The following is a 14,789-nucleotide window of genomic DNA, read 5'->3' on the forward strand; positions in this document are numbered from 1 at the left end:
TACAGTCACAACTCAGATATGCAAAATGCAATTTATTTTTCTACAACTAGGTTTGGTTCATGAGTCTCTGTTTCTGCTGTTGCAGGAAAACTGCCAACTCCAGGACACTCAGATGATTTGACATGTAATGTTAAACATGATCAGTTTGGGAGTTTATACTCAGTTCATTCAGGATTCTCCCCCTTCCTCAAATGCTACCGTTTTCCCTGGGGGCGACCTGGGTCCCCAGATGAGAGACTTCTCTGCAGTCTTTGTTGCTGCTCCACTTCCCTGACTGCCTCCCATCCTTTGCAGTAACTGTTGCTGAGGTCTCCACATGTGCTGTAGTCAGTGAGGGCCATGTGCCCTGGGTCCTTCCTAGGACCACAAAGACCCCTCTGGGATGACCTACCAGTGCTCAGGTGGGCCCCTCCCTCCCAAGTCCTCCCACATCAGGCGCCATGTTGGACACCGGCTTCCCCACAAAACTTGCAGGTCCCTTCTGTTCTCGGGCTCCTAAACAAATCTGAAGCTTCTATTACTCCCCACACCAGGCAGAGTATTCTGGCCTAACCTTTGGTTACTGCCTCTCAGTTGCTTCTTCCTCTGTCTGCTAGCCAAACTCTTCATTTCCTTAGGTTTGAGAAGGTAATTCCAAAGTCATAGCATCTTCTTCATATTCTGTGGTATATACTACACCTCTGCTTTCTATGCCTCAGACTTTGGTTCTTGCCAGACAAAGTTCAGCTTTTCAAATTCTAAAGAAACTTCTTTTCTCCTGCTGACCTTTAGGTCTTCTCTTCTCTGGTGCTATAATCATCAAGGTCATTCTAGAAGCACTGAGAGGAGAGAGAAGGGACTGCTGAGAGGGAGAAATGTACTGGCGAATTTCTCAAAACGTTGTCCTGTGAGGGTTGTTTCAGGTGTCCTGCCAGTTCAAGAGGGCTGCACTGAGGACTCCTGAGCTCACATCTCTTTGTATCTCTATAACCGCCTGAAAAGATAATTCCTAGTTATGATTGCTGCTGCCCAGTATCTTTGAAAATGTCTATTAAAACCTCTTTAAAAATGCATTTGGGGATAAATTAGGAGTTTGGGATTAACAGATATGCACTACTATATATAAAACATATAAACAACAAGGACCTTGTATAGCACAGGGAACTATATTCTATATTTTATAATAACCTATAGTGGAAAAGAATATATGTATACATATCTATCTATATCTATATCTATATCTGAATCACTTTGCTGCACATCAGAAACTAAGACAACATTGTAAATCAACTATCCTTCAATAAAAAAAAAAAATGCTGGGACTTCCCTGGTGACGCAGTGGTTAAGAATCCGCCTGCCAACGCAGGGGACACGAGTTTGAGCCCTGGTCCAAGAAGATCCCACATGCCGCGGAGCAACTGAGCCCATGCACCACAACTACTGAGCCTGTGCCCTAGAGCCCGCAAGTCATAACTACTGAGCCTGCGCGCATAGAGCAACAAAGAGAAAGCCCCACTTGCTGCAACTAGAGAAAGCCCGCGTGCAGCAATGAAGACCCAACGCAGCCAAAAATAATAAATAAATAAATAAATAAACCTTAAAAAAATGCTTTTGGTCATACTAATGGATTTTGGGAAATGCATTTCACTTGATAGTAATTGCAAATCACATCTTCCTCCCCTCTCTCCAAGCTTAGAGTGCTGAGTGGAAATGCCTTGTTTTCTCAGTGAGAAGAGAAAGGGAGGAAGAATGTGCACATTTTGGAGGCTGGTGTAGAGGCAACCCTCAGATGCAGCATCCCTGCATCTGTAACTAGGAAACTGTGATTTTAGCTTCTCATTTCCTAAGACCTGTCTTCGATGGTAAGACTGGCCAGGTAAATTTGCCCCCAAACATTGGCTTGGGAAGAGTTTAGTTTTGATATGTAAAAACAGTGCAAGGTGCAAATGTGGATTAAAGGATCCCTTTAAATCATATGGAGATTTGTTTTCTACATCTGTGACTCTGTTTCTGCTTTGCAAGTAAGTTCATCTGTACCATTTTTCTAGATTCCACATATAAGCAATATTATACGATATTTGTCTTTCTCTTTCTGACTTACTTCACTCTGTATGACAATCTCTAGGCCCATCCATGTCACTGCAAATGGCATTATTTCGTTCCATTTCATGGCTGAGTAATATTCCATTGTATATATGTACAACATCTTTATCCATTCCTCTGTCGAAGGATATTTAGGTTGCTTCCATGGATATATGTATATGTATAACTGATTCACTTTACCGTACAGCAGAAACAAACACAACATTGTAAAGCAACTATACTCCAATAAAAATTAATAAAAAATAAATCATATGGGGATTATTCATTAGATATAGTAAGATTCAACAGGATCTTAGATTTTCTCAACAGCATCTAGTACAGGAACTTCCACCCACCCCTGGTTCTGTGAGCCATCTCCAGTAATCAGTAATATTCCATCTCGCAAACCTCCTTCCCATCTTCTCTATGGAAGGATTGACTTCTTTTTACCTTAAATTCAACTCAGATAGCTCAAGCTTGCTGCAAGGGATGCGCCTCTCTAAATGCTGTAAAACCTGGAACCTCCGAGATAAAGCCATGCAAGGAGACTTTCCACTTGAGCAGGGGCGCCTGACCTCACTGCCCAGCCCCTGGCTGTCAGGTTTAGGCTCCTAGGGGTCCTTGCAGGCTGGTCCCAGGGGCTGTTGCTCCATTGGATGCTGGGGCCCATGTGTGGTTCATGTTAGCACAGCTGAGAGAGGCTGGACCTCTCACGGAGACCTGACTGAGCTTGAAGGGAAGACACGAGGGAAATCAACATAAAGAGTATAAAGAAATATAATCAGCCTGGCTTCCAGATGCAGGGTTCTCTCTCTGCCCATTCTACTCCGTACTGGAAACTAAGACAAGAGATGGGAAGCCATCCTGTAGTCGCAAGCAGCTGACAGACAGCCTTTCCTGGTGGCTGTCCAGCTCTGACAGGTATGCATGGAGCACCTTGACCTCTTAATTCTTCCCGCCTTTTGAGAATAAAGCTGAGTCCCAGCCTCTGTCTGATTCTCCTTTCTATTCCAAGGGCCCATGTCTTCTCCCGGTGTTTGATATCAGGAATGGTCTCACCCAGTAGATGAGACTTTTATTGCTACATAGAGGGATAATGCATGTACCAGAAATTAAACACAGATAGTAAGGGGAAGGGGAGATTTTCCTTCCTTTGGCAATCATGGTTTGAGCCATTCCTTCATTTGTTATTTCAGTTTTTCAACAGTTATTGAACACCTACTCTATGCCGGCCGTTGTACTAGGTTCTAAGGATATAAGACAAAAAAGACATACTCCCTGCTCTGAAGGAGCCTACAGTCTGGTAAACTAAGGCAGACTAAAGAAATCGGCATAATAAAAGGTTATTGTACTGTGACAATTACATGGGGTCCAGTGGATGGACAAAAGAGAAGGACTTTGATGCTATGGAGTGAAGGGTTGAGCTGGGGTTTGGACCAGGAAAAGCTTCATGGGGGAATTAATGCTTCAGCTAAGTCCTAAAGGGCGAACAGATTGTTGTTGTAGAAAATGGTGGGGAAGACAGCCTGGAGGAGGAAACAGCATAGCCAGAGCATATGGAGAAATAAATTGGGTTGTTCTGTTGGGAAACTCCAAGAAGTGTAGTGTGAGTGGTCCACGCAGTACCCAGGGTGTGACGAGCCATGTGGTGCAGGCTGGTTGACTGAGCCAAGAAATTTGAACTTAATATACAGGGGTGAGGAGAACAGAAGAGCCAGCCGACTTCAGGGTATGGTGTGGTGCTTGGGAGTGAAACAGAGCAGTGTGGCCCACAGACCAACAGCATCCCTTGGGATCTTGTAAGAAATGCAGATTCTCAGACCCTACCCCAAATCTCCTGAATCAGACTCTTTGCAGGTGGGGTTCAGTGGTCTGTTTAGATAAGACTTCCGGGTGATTCTGATGCTTGTTCAAGCTTGAGAACTACTGAGAAGGAGAGTATAGGAAGAACTAGAAAGAGAACCCTTTTGTGTCGTGGGGTGAAGATGATGACTTTGGGCTTGTTGAGCTTGAGATGTCTGGGGGGATGTCTAGGTAGAGCAATTAAAGTGTAGTCCGAGGACCCACAGCATCAGTGTCATCTGGGAGATGGTTACAAATGCAGAATCAGACCCCCACCCCCCGACCTCCTGAATCAGAAGCTGTAGTTTGACAAGATCCCCAGGTGACTTGCATGCACCTCACAGATGAGAAGCAGTGCTAGTCTACAGGTTAGTTGGGTCTATGGGATTGATGCTCAAAAGAGGGGTCTGGGCAGGCAGTAGACATGTGGGTGTTGTCAGTTTCAGGCGGTAGTTGTAGGTGACACACTTCAGGGTTCGTGTATAGAGCTGGGAAGAGGGAGGCTAGATGCGGTGTCTTTGCTTGAATCGTCACACTGACTGGTCAGGATTAACATCACCAAGCTGCACAACATCACACATAATGAGCCCCTGGATGGTAGCCAGCCTGTTGTAAGAAAAGTGTTTTATGTGCTTATTACCCTTTCCAAAATGCTATTTGCAGCCATTTTCTCAAGAAACAATTTCCCCAGACATCCATAGTAGGTCATTGGAAGAACTGGGACCAGAACCTGCTGTCAGAACACTTACTGCCTTGTTCTTGTCATTGTGGGGGAGGGAGGCTCTGCACTTACTAATGTCGTCAGGCTTGGGAATGTGAACGAGCAGAAAAAAATATCACACATGATATGCTCATAGATCAATAAAAGTTTGTTAAAGGTTGTTGAAACAAATAATGGAAAATGAATGATAAAAACTGCTTTCAGATTTGAAAAATGCATTCCTGTTGGTAACCTCAATTTGACCTTTACAACATCACTATAAGTAGATAAGATGGGAATTATTCATGCTCCCATTTAAAAAAAATAAAAGCTTTATTGATATAATTAATGTACCATAAAATTCACCATCTAGAGTGTATAATTCAGTGGGTTTTAGCATATTCACAAGGTTGTGCAACCATCACCACTATCTAATTACAGAACATTTCCATCACCCCAAAAAGAAACCCGTACCCTTTAGCAGTCACTGCCTATTCTCCCCTCCCCCCCCCCAGCCCCTGGTAAGCGCTAATCTGCTTTCTGTCTCTATGAATTTGCTGTTTCTGGACATTTCATATAAATGGAATCATGCAATACGTGGCCTTTTGTGTCTGGCTCTTTTCACTTAGAATAGTGTTGAGGTTCATCAGTATTGTAATATATATCAGTACTTCATCTCTTTTACGGCTGAGTAATAATCCAGTGTATGGATATGCTCTGTTTTGTTTATCCAATCATCAGGTGATAGGCATTTGGGTGGTTTCCATCTCGCGGCTATTATGAACAAAGCTGTTATGAACGTTCATGTACAAGTCTTTGCTTGGACATATGTTTCCACTTCTCTTGGGTATACACCTAGGATTGGAATTGCTGGGTCACACGGAAATACTGCATGTAACTTTTTGAGCAACTTCCAGATAGTTTTCCAAAGTGACTGCACTATTTTACGTTCCCACCAGGGATGCATGAGGGTTCCAGTTTCTCTGCATCCTCTCCCAACACTTGTTATTATTTGTTCCTTTTATTATAGCCATCCTAGTGGGTGTAACTCAGTTAATAGGTAAGAAAATTGAGGGTGCATTTTTTTTGCCAGAGTTTGTGGAGCTAGTAAATGGCCAAGCTTGAACTTTTTTTTAAAAGAGCAAATACGTATATGAAGTGTGCTCTGTGCAAGGCATTATTTAAGTCCTTTGCTCTTAAGTCGTTTATGTTTTACAACAACCTGGAAGGAAGGCACTATTATCATCTTTATTTATAAATGCATGCAGGGCCAGGACTGGACCTGAGATGCAACATTTAAGGAGACATCGCAACCCTGAGAGTGAGTGTCTCCTTAAATGTTGCATCCTAAGTGCTTCAAAAAGCCTAGTGACTGGGGCTTCCCTGGTGGTGCAGTGGTTGAGAGTCCACCTGCTGATGCAGGGGACGCGGGTTTGTGCTCCGGTCCGGGAGGATCCCACATGCCGCGGAGCGGCTGGGCCCGTGAGCCATGACCGCTGAGCCTGTGCGTCCGGAGCCTGTGCTCCGCAACGGGAGAGGCCCCAATAGTGAGAGGCCCGCGTACCGCAAAAAAAAAAAAAAAGCCTAGTGACTGACCCAAATTTCATAATTACCAGGTGGCAGAGCTGGGATTCAAACTTAGGAAACCTGGTTTCAGAGTCCAAGTCTAACCACTATGCTTTACTAACATCCATGTCCTTGACTTCCAACTCAGGCTTTTTCCATTTCTTTCTCAAGACCTAACTTTCCAAAATTAGCTAGAACTTTGACAAATGGGATATCCCAAGTAAAATCCCAGAGTTGGGTTATGGGGAGACCAAGCAGAACTAATCAACCTAACAGCCCCCAGGGCACCTACCGCGAGCACCCCTGGAAGGGTTAACTGGCTACACAGATCCTCTCGGCCACATCTGTGCTTATAATCTCAACTCCGCATAAATCTACCCAGTTCATGTCGGCTCCCTTGCAAGTGGCCAGATGGACTCTGTCCTGGTGGGGAAGAGGCCATTCTGAACCATCAGGATGATTAGCTCTGACCAGCCGGCTGTAAGGAAAACACACATTCTCCTGGCCAAGTGGGGATGAATCTGCGGCTTATCCAAGTGTTCTGAGTCAAGGATTCAGAAATCATCTCTCTCGCAAGCACACCCTAACTGGCTGCTCCTCCTCTGTAGTCCGTTTATCAGAATTAACTGGCCGTTCGTTTCTGAATCATCCTCTTTCCGATGGTGCCGCTGTTTGGGTGGGTTTTGAATGGTTCTCTGGTTTAGGCAGAGCCTCCCACAAGGCAGTGTGAGTACGAAAATATACATGTGCACATGCATCCGTTACCCCCTCAGGGGTGATGGGCAGCCTTTGGAAAGATGCTTATAGAAGTCATCAGCCAACTGTAGCAGGCTCTCACTCTGCCTCCTCTACTTTCCGAGAGCAAGGTCAAGTCAGACTGGGTTCAGCACCTCTCACTGAGCTATAGCAGTGCAGCCCGGCCCAGACCAGCAGATTTTTGTATATGTCACAAACTCAGAGGTTTTTAAAACAGTTTTATAGCTGTCTTTCTTCATTAAGCATAATAACTTTTATTGTTGAATTCTCACTCTTTTGTTTGGAATGTCAATTCTGTTCTTTGACTTCGTTCCTCAAGTCATGCTGGTGACTTGTTGGAACCTGGGAGCTTGTTGGAAATGCAGAATCCTAAGCCCCACCCCAGAGCTTCTGAATCAGAATCTGACACTCTCAACAAGATCCCTAGGCTATTCCTGTGCACATTCAAATTTGAGAAGCATCACTCCATGTGTGTTTATTTCTGTATTACCTTCAGCTGGGATCTCCACCCAGTACTTACTGTGAAGCTAGAATTTTTGTTAGGCTTTCAGATCTTAAAAAAAAAAAAAAAAAAAAGACAAACACACACACAGAAATTCTTTCCTTCACTTTTTCATGATGTCATTCATTCATATTACCTGGCCTGCCACAAGAAGAAAAAAGCAAATTACATCCAACATATATATATCTATATATATCTATATCTATAGATAGATAGATATTTGTTTCTTTTAAGACTAACTTCTATTTTTGTTGATTTTTAATCTAATTTATTTCGAGATTGTTATCTTTCTGCATGAATCTTTGCTAGCATTTCTTTTTTTTTTGACATCTTTATTGAACTATAATTGCTTTACAATGGTGTGTTAGTTTCTGCTTTATAACAAAGTGAATCAGTCATACATATACATCTGTTCCCACATCCCTTCCCTCTTGCATCTCCCTCCCTCCCACCCTCCCCATCCCACCCCTCCAGGCGGTCAGGTCACAAAGCACCGAGCTGATCTCCCTGTGCTCTGCGGCTGCTTCCCACTATCTATCTACCTTACGTTTGCTAGTGTATATATGTCCATGCCTCTCTTTCGCTTTGTCACAGCTTACCCTTCCCCCTCCCCATATCCTCAAGTCCATTCTCAAGTAGGTCTGTGTCTTTATTCCTCTTTTACCCCTAGGTTCTTCATGACATTTTTTAAAATTCCATATATATGTGTTAGCATACGGTATTTGTCTTTCTCTTTCTGACTTACTTCACTCTGTATGACAGACTCTAGGTCTATCCACCTCATTACAAATAGCTCAGTTTCGTTTCTTTTTATGGCTGAGTAATATTTCATTGTATATATGTGCCACATCTTCTTTATCCATTCATCCGATGATGGACACTTAGGTTGTTTCCAGCTCCGGGCTATTGTGAATAGAGCTGCAATGAACATTTTGGTACATGTCTCTTTTTGAATTATGTTTTTCTCAGGGTGTATGCCTAGTAGTGGGATTGCTGGGTCATATGGTAGTTCTATTTGTAGTTTTTTAAGGAACCTCCATACCGTTCTCCATAGTGGCTGTACCAATTCACATTCCCACCAGCAGTGCAAGAGTGTTCCCTTTTCTCCACACCCTCTCCAGCATTTATTGTTTCTAGATTTCTTGATGATGGCCATTCTGACTGGTGTGAGATGATATCTCATTGTGGTTTTGATTTGCATTTCTCTAATGATTAATGATGTTGAGCATTCTTTCATGTGTTTGTTGGCAGTCTGTATATCTTCTTTGGAGAAATGCCTATTTAAGTCTTCTGCCCATTTTTGGATTGGGTTGTTTGTTTTTTTGCTATTGAGCTGCATGAGCTGCTTATAAATTTTGGAGATTAATCCTTTGTCAGTTGCTTCATTTGCAAATATTTTCTCCCATTCTGAGGGTTGTCTTTTGGTCTTGTTTATGGTTTCCTTTGCTGTGCAAAAGCTTTGAAGTTTCATTAGGTCCCATTTGTTTATCTTTGTTTTTATTTCCATTTCTCTAGGAGGTGTGTCCAAAAGGATCTTGCTGTGATTTATGTCATAGAGTGTTCTGCCTATGTTTTCCTCTAAGAGTTTGATAGTTTCTGGCCTTACATTTAGGTCTTTAATCCATTTTGAGCTTATTTTTGTGTATGGTGTTAGGGAGTGATCTAATCTCATACTTTTACATGTCCCTGTCCAGTTTTCCCAGCACCACTTACTGAAGAGGCTGTCCTTTCTCCACTGTACATTCCTGCCTCCTTTATCAAAGATAAGTTCACCATATGTGCGTGGGTTTATCTCTGGGCTTTCTATCCTGTTCCACTGATCTATCTTTCTGTTTTTGTGCCAGTACCACACTGTCTTGATTACTGTAGCTTTGTAGTATAGTCTGAAGTCAGGGAGCCTGATTCCTCCAGCTCCGTTTTTCGTTCTCAAGATTGCTTTGGCTATTTGGGGTCTTTTGTTTTTCCAAACAAATTTTGAAATTTTTTGTTCTAGTTCTGTGAAAAATGCCAGTGGTAGTTGGATAGGGATTGCATTGAATCTGTAGATTGCTTTGGGTAGTAGAGTCACTTTCACAATATTGATTATTCCAATCCAGGAGCATGGTATATCTCTCCATCTATTTGTATCATCTTTAATTTCTTTCATCAGTGTCTTATAATTTGCTGCATACAGGTCTTTTGTCTCCTTAGGTAGGTTTATTCCTGGATATTTTATTCTTTTTGTTGCAATGGTAAATGGGAGTGTTTTCTTGATTTCACTTTCAGATTTTTCATCATTAGTGTACAGGAATGCCAGAGATTTCTGTGCATTAATTTTGTATCCTGCTACTTTACCAAATTCATTGATTAGCTCTAGTAGTTTTCTGGTAACATCTTTAGGATTCTCTATGTATAGTATCATGTCATCTGCAAACAGTGATAGCTTTACTTCTCTTCCGATTTGGATTCCTTTTATTTCTTTTTCTTCTCTGATTGCTGTGGCTAAAACTCCCAAAACTATGTGAAATAATAGTGCTGAGAGTGGACAACCTTCTCTTGTTCCTGATCTTAGTGGAAATGGTTTCAGTTTTTCACCATTGAGGACGTTGTTGGCTGTGGGTTTGTCATATATGGCCATTATTATGTTGAGCTAAGTCCCCTCTATGCCTACTTTCTGGAGGGTTTTTTTTTATCATAAATGGGTGTTGAATTTTGTCGAAAGCTTTCTCTGCATCTATTGAGATGATCATATGGTTTTTCCCCTTCAATTTGTTAATATGGTGTTTCACGTTGATTGATTTGCGTATATTGGAGAATCCTTGCATTTCTGGGATAAACCCCACTTAATCATGGTGTTTGATCCTTTTAATGTGCTGTTGGATTCTGTTTGCTAGTATTTTGTTGAGGATTTTTGCATCTATGTTCATCAGTGATATTGGCCTGTAGTTTTCTTTCTTTGTGACATCTTTGTCTGGTTTTGATATCAGGGTGATTGTGACCTCATAGAATGGGTTTGTGAGTGTTCGTCCCTCTGCTATATTTTGGAAGAGTTTGAGAAGGGAAGGTGTTAGCTCTTCTCTAAATGTTTCATAGAATTTGCCTGTGAAGCCATCTGGTCCTGGGCTTTTGTTTGTTGGAAGATTTTTAATCACAGTTTCAATTTCAGTGCTTGGTCTGTTCATATTTTCTGTTTCTTTCTCATTCAGTCTCAGAAGGTTGTGCATTTCTAAGAATTGGTCTATTTCTTCCTGGTTGTCCATTTTATTGGCATAGAGTGCTTGTAGTAATCTCTCATGATCCTTTGTATTTCTGCAGTGTCAGTTGTTACTTCTCCTTTTTCATTTCTAATTCTATTGATTTGAGTCTTTTCTCTTTTTTTCTTGATGAGTCTGGCTGGTGGTTTATCAATATTTTTTATCTTCTCAAAGAATCAGCTTTTAGTTTTATTGATCTTTGCTATTGTTTCCTTCATTTCTTTTTCATTTATTTCTTATCTGATCTTTACAATTTCTTTCCTTCTGCTAACTTTGGGGTTTTTTTGTTCTTCTTTCTCTGATTGCTTTAGGTGTACGGTTATGTTGTTTATTTGAGATGTTTCTTGTTTCTTGAGGTAGGATTGTATTGCTATTAACTTCGCTCTTAGAACTGCTTTTGCTGCATCCCATAGGTTTTGGGTCGTCGTGTGTTCATTGTCATTTGTTTCTAGGTATTTTTTGATTTCCTCTTTGATTTCTGCAGTGATCTCTTGGTTATTAAGTAGTGTATTGCTTAGCCTCCATGTGTTTGTATTTTTTACAGATTTTTTCCTGTAATTGATATCTAGTCTCATAGTGTTGTGGTTAGAAAAGATACTTGATATGATTTCAATTTTCTTTGATTTACCAAGGCTTAATTTGTGACCCAGAATGTGATCTATCCTGTAGAATATTCCATGAGCACTTGAGAAGAAAGTGTATTCTGTTGTTTTTGGATGCAATGTCCTATAAATATCAATTAAGTCCATCTTGTTTAATTTATCATTTAAAGCTTGTGTTTCCTTATTTATTTGCATTTTGGATGATCTGTCCATTGGTGAAAGTGGGGTGTTAACGTCCCCTACTATGACTGGGTTACTGTTGATTTCCCCTTTTATGGTTGTTAGCATTTACCTTATGTATTGAGGTGCTCCTATGTTGGGTGCATAAATATTTACAATTGTTACATCTTCTTGGGTTGATCCCTTGATCATTATGTAGTGTCCTTCTTTGTCTCTTGTAATAGTCTTTATTTTAAAGTCTGTTTTGTCTGATACGACAATTGCTACTCCGTCTTTCTTTTGATTTCCACTTGCATGGAATATCTTTTTCCATCCCCTCACTTTCAGTCTGTATGTGTCCCTAGGTCTGAAGTGGGTCTCTTGTAGGCAGGATAATATGGGTCTTGTTTTTGTATCCATTCAGCCAATCTATGTCTTTTGGTTGGAGCATTTAATCCATTTACATTTAAGGTAATTATCGACATGTATGTTCCTATTACCATTTTCTTAATTTTGGGGGGTTTGTTATTGTAGGTCTTTTCCTTCTCTTGTGTTTCCTGTCTAGAGAAGTTCCTTTAGCATTTGTTATAAAGCTGGTTTTGTGGTGCTGAATTCTCTTGGCTTTTGCTTGTCTGTAAAGGTTTTTGTTTCTCCTTCAAATCTGAATGAGATCCTTGCTGGGTAGAGTAATCTTGGTTGTAGGTTCTTCCCTTTCCTCACTTTAAATATGTCCTGCCACACCGTCTGGCTTGCAGAGTTTCTGCTGAAACATCAGCTGTTAACCTTATGGGGATTCCCTTGTATGTTAATTTGTTGTTTTTCCCTTTCTGCTTTTAATATTTTTTCTTTGTATTTAATTTTTGATAGCTTGATTAATATGTGTCTGGCGTGTTTCTCTTTGGATTTATCCTGTATGCCACTCTCTGTGCTTCCTGGATTTGTTTAACTATTTCCTTTCCCATATTAGGGAAGTTTTCAACTATAATCTCTTCAAATATTTTCTCAGTCCCTTTCTTTTTCTCTTCTTCTTCTGGGACCTCTATAATTCGAATATTGGTGCATTTAATGTTGTCCCAGAGGTCTCTGAGACTGTCCTCAATTCTTTTCATTCCTTTTTCTTTTTTCTGCTCTGAGGTAGTTATTTCCACTATTTTATCTTCCAGGTCACTTATCCGTTCTTCTGCCTCTGTTATTCTGCTATTGATCCCTTTTAGAGAATTTTTAATTTCATTTATTGTTTTGTTCATCACTGTTTGTTTGCTCTTTAGTTCTTCTAGGTCCTTGTTAAACATTTCTGCTATTTTCTCCATTCTATTTCCAAGATTTTGGATCATCTTTACTATCATTATTCTGAATTCTTTTTCAGGTAGACTGCCTATTTCCTCTTCATTTGTTAGGTCTGGTGGGTTTTTACCTTGCTCCTTCATCTGCTGTGTGTTTCTCTGTCTTCTTATTTTGCTTAACTTACTGTGTTTGGGGCCTCCTTTTCACAGGCTGCAGGTTCGTAGTTCCCATTGTTTTTGGTGTCTGCCCTCAGTGCTAAGGTTGGTTCAGTGGGTTTTGTAAGCTTTCTGGTGGAGGGGACTAGCGCCTGTGTTCTGGTGGATGAGGCTGGATTTTGTCTTTCTGGTGGGCAGGTTCATGTCTGATGGTGTGTTTTGGGGTGTCTGTGACCTTATTATGATTTTAGGCAGCCTCTCTGCTAATGGGTGGGTTTGTGTTCCTGTCTTGCTACTTGTTTGGCATAGGGTGTCCAGCACTGTATCTTGCTGGTCGTTGAGTGGAGCTGGGTCTTGGCGTTGAGATGGAGATCTCTGGGAGATTTTTGCCGTTTGATATTATGTGGAGCTGGGAGGTCTCTGGTGGACCAATGTCCTGAATTTGGCTCTCCCACCTCAGAGGCACAGCCCTGACTCCTGGCTAGAGCACCAAGAGCCTTGTGGGACGTCTGAGGTCTTCTGTCAATGTTCAGTAGATGTTCTGTAGGAGTTTTTCCACATGTAGATATATTTCTGATGTATTTGTGTGGAGGCAGGTGATCTCCATGTCTTATTCTTCTGCCATCTTGAAGCTCCTCCTAAGACCAACTTCTTTTTTTTTTTTTTTTTTTTTTTTCGCAGTACGTGAGCCTCCCACTGCTGTGGCCTCCCCTGCCGCAGAGCACAGTCTCCGGACGCGCAGGCCCAGCAGCCATGGCTCATGGGCCCAGCTGCTCCGCAGCATGTGGTATCCCCCCGGACCGGGGCATGAATCCGTGTCGCCCGCATCAGCAGGCGGACCCCCAACCACTGCGCCACCGGGGCAGCCCGACCAACTTCTTAATTGCATCTCTCAAAGCAACATTCTGGATCCCCCCATCATTCACAGAGTCCTAAGTGTTGCCAAGATTAATTGAGAAATGCCTAAAGGAAAATAAACACTAACACAGTTTAATTCAAAACCGTATCAGCTAAGAATGAAGGTGCCATTAGTGATAAAGATGTTAATAATTAGTTGTGGTCTGTTAAATGTTACGTTCAGTGGTTATGTAGAGTGAAGCAAGAATTTCCTCGTGAGGGCAGAAATTAATGTTTCACCTTGATTGCTATTTTAATGTGCTTATTTTAATGGGGCCATCCTGTAGAAAGTCTTGGGCACATTTCCAATTTTACATAAATGTAGTATTAATTACTCTGGGAGCATAAAATTTTAGAGTTGGAATGACCTTCTTGGTCATTTAATCCAGTTCAGTCATTTTACAAATAAGTAAGAGTTATATGTCTTACTTAAATCCTTCCACAGTGTTGGAACCTTGCTTCCCAACTCTCAGACCAGTGATGGTGAAACCTTCTCAGATCCCCACAGACAGAAGGGGGAGGAATTCTGAGGCATTCTCTTGCCTCAGAATTCCTGACGCATTGCTTGTTGTATTGCTCCCAAGGCTGTTACCCCACCCTGTGTTATGTTCTAGTTACTTTCAGTTGTACGGTTGGCATCTTGGGAATCCTCTCTGATTCACTTTTATATTTGTTCATCATTCCTAACTCTGTATTTTGCAAACAGTATTTTCACAGTACATTTGTATGCAGTGGTATGCTGGAGTTTTTTTTCCTGCTTGTTAGAGATGATTGTGTCTTCACATTGATAGCTTGAAATTGGCCATGGTGGGAGTACTTACACCGTGGAAATGGACAAATGGCACAGATCAGGGCTTTTTTCCCCCTGGAAAGCCAGTTGTTGGAAATTTACATGCACACTTCTGTTTACATGATTGTCATAAGACCTCACAAGGCAGCTGGTCTTGACAAAACCTAAAGATCCATACCAATGTGAAGATGACCATTTACTCATTGTTCCGCATGGGTTCCGCATTGTTCAGCCTCCTCTCA

General features: G+C 41.5%; 1 protein-coding gene across 1 annotated transcript in view; it reads left to right on the forward strand.

Moving 5' to 3' along the window:
• THSD4 (thrombospondin type 1 domain containing 4) overlaps nt 1–14,789 on the forward strand; it is a 588,944-nt gene that overhangs the window by 107,137 nt on the left and 467,018 nt on the right. The window lies entirely within an intron of this gene.

The sequence above is a fragment of the Mesoplodon bidens genome, assembly GCF_964165515.1.
Source record: "Mesoplodon bidens genome assembly, chromosome: 3".
Lineage (NCBI taxonomy): Eukaryota > Metazoa > Chordata > Mammalia > Artiodactyla > Ziphiidae > Mesoplodon > Mesoplodon bidens.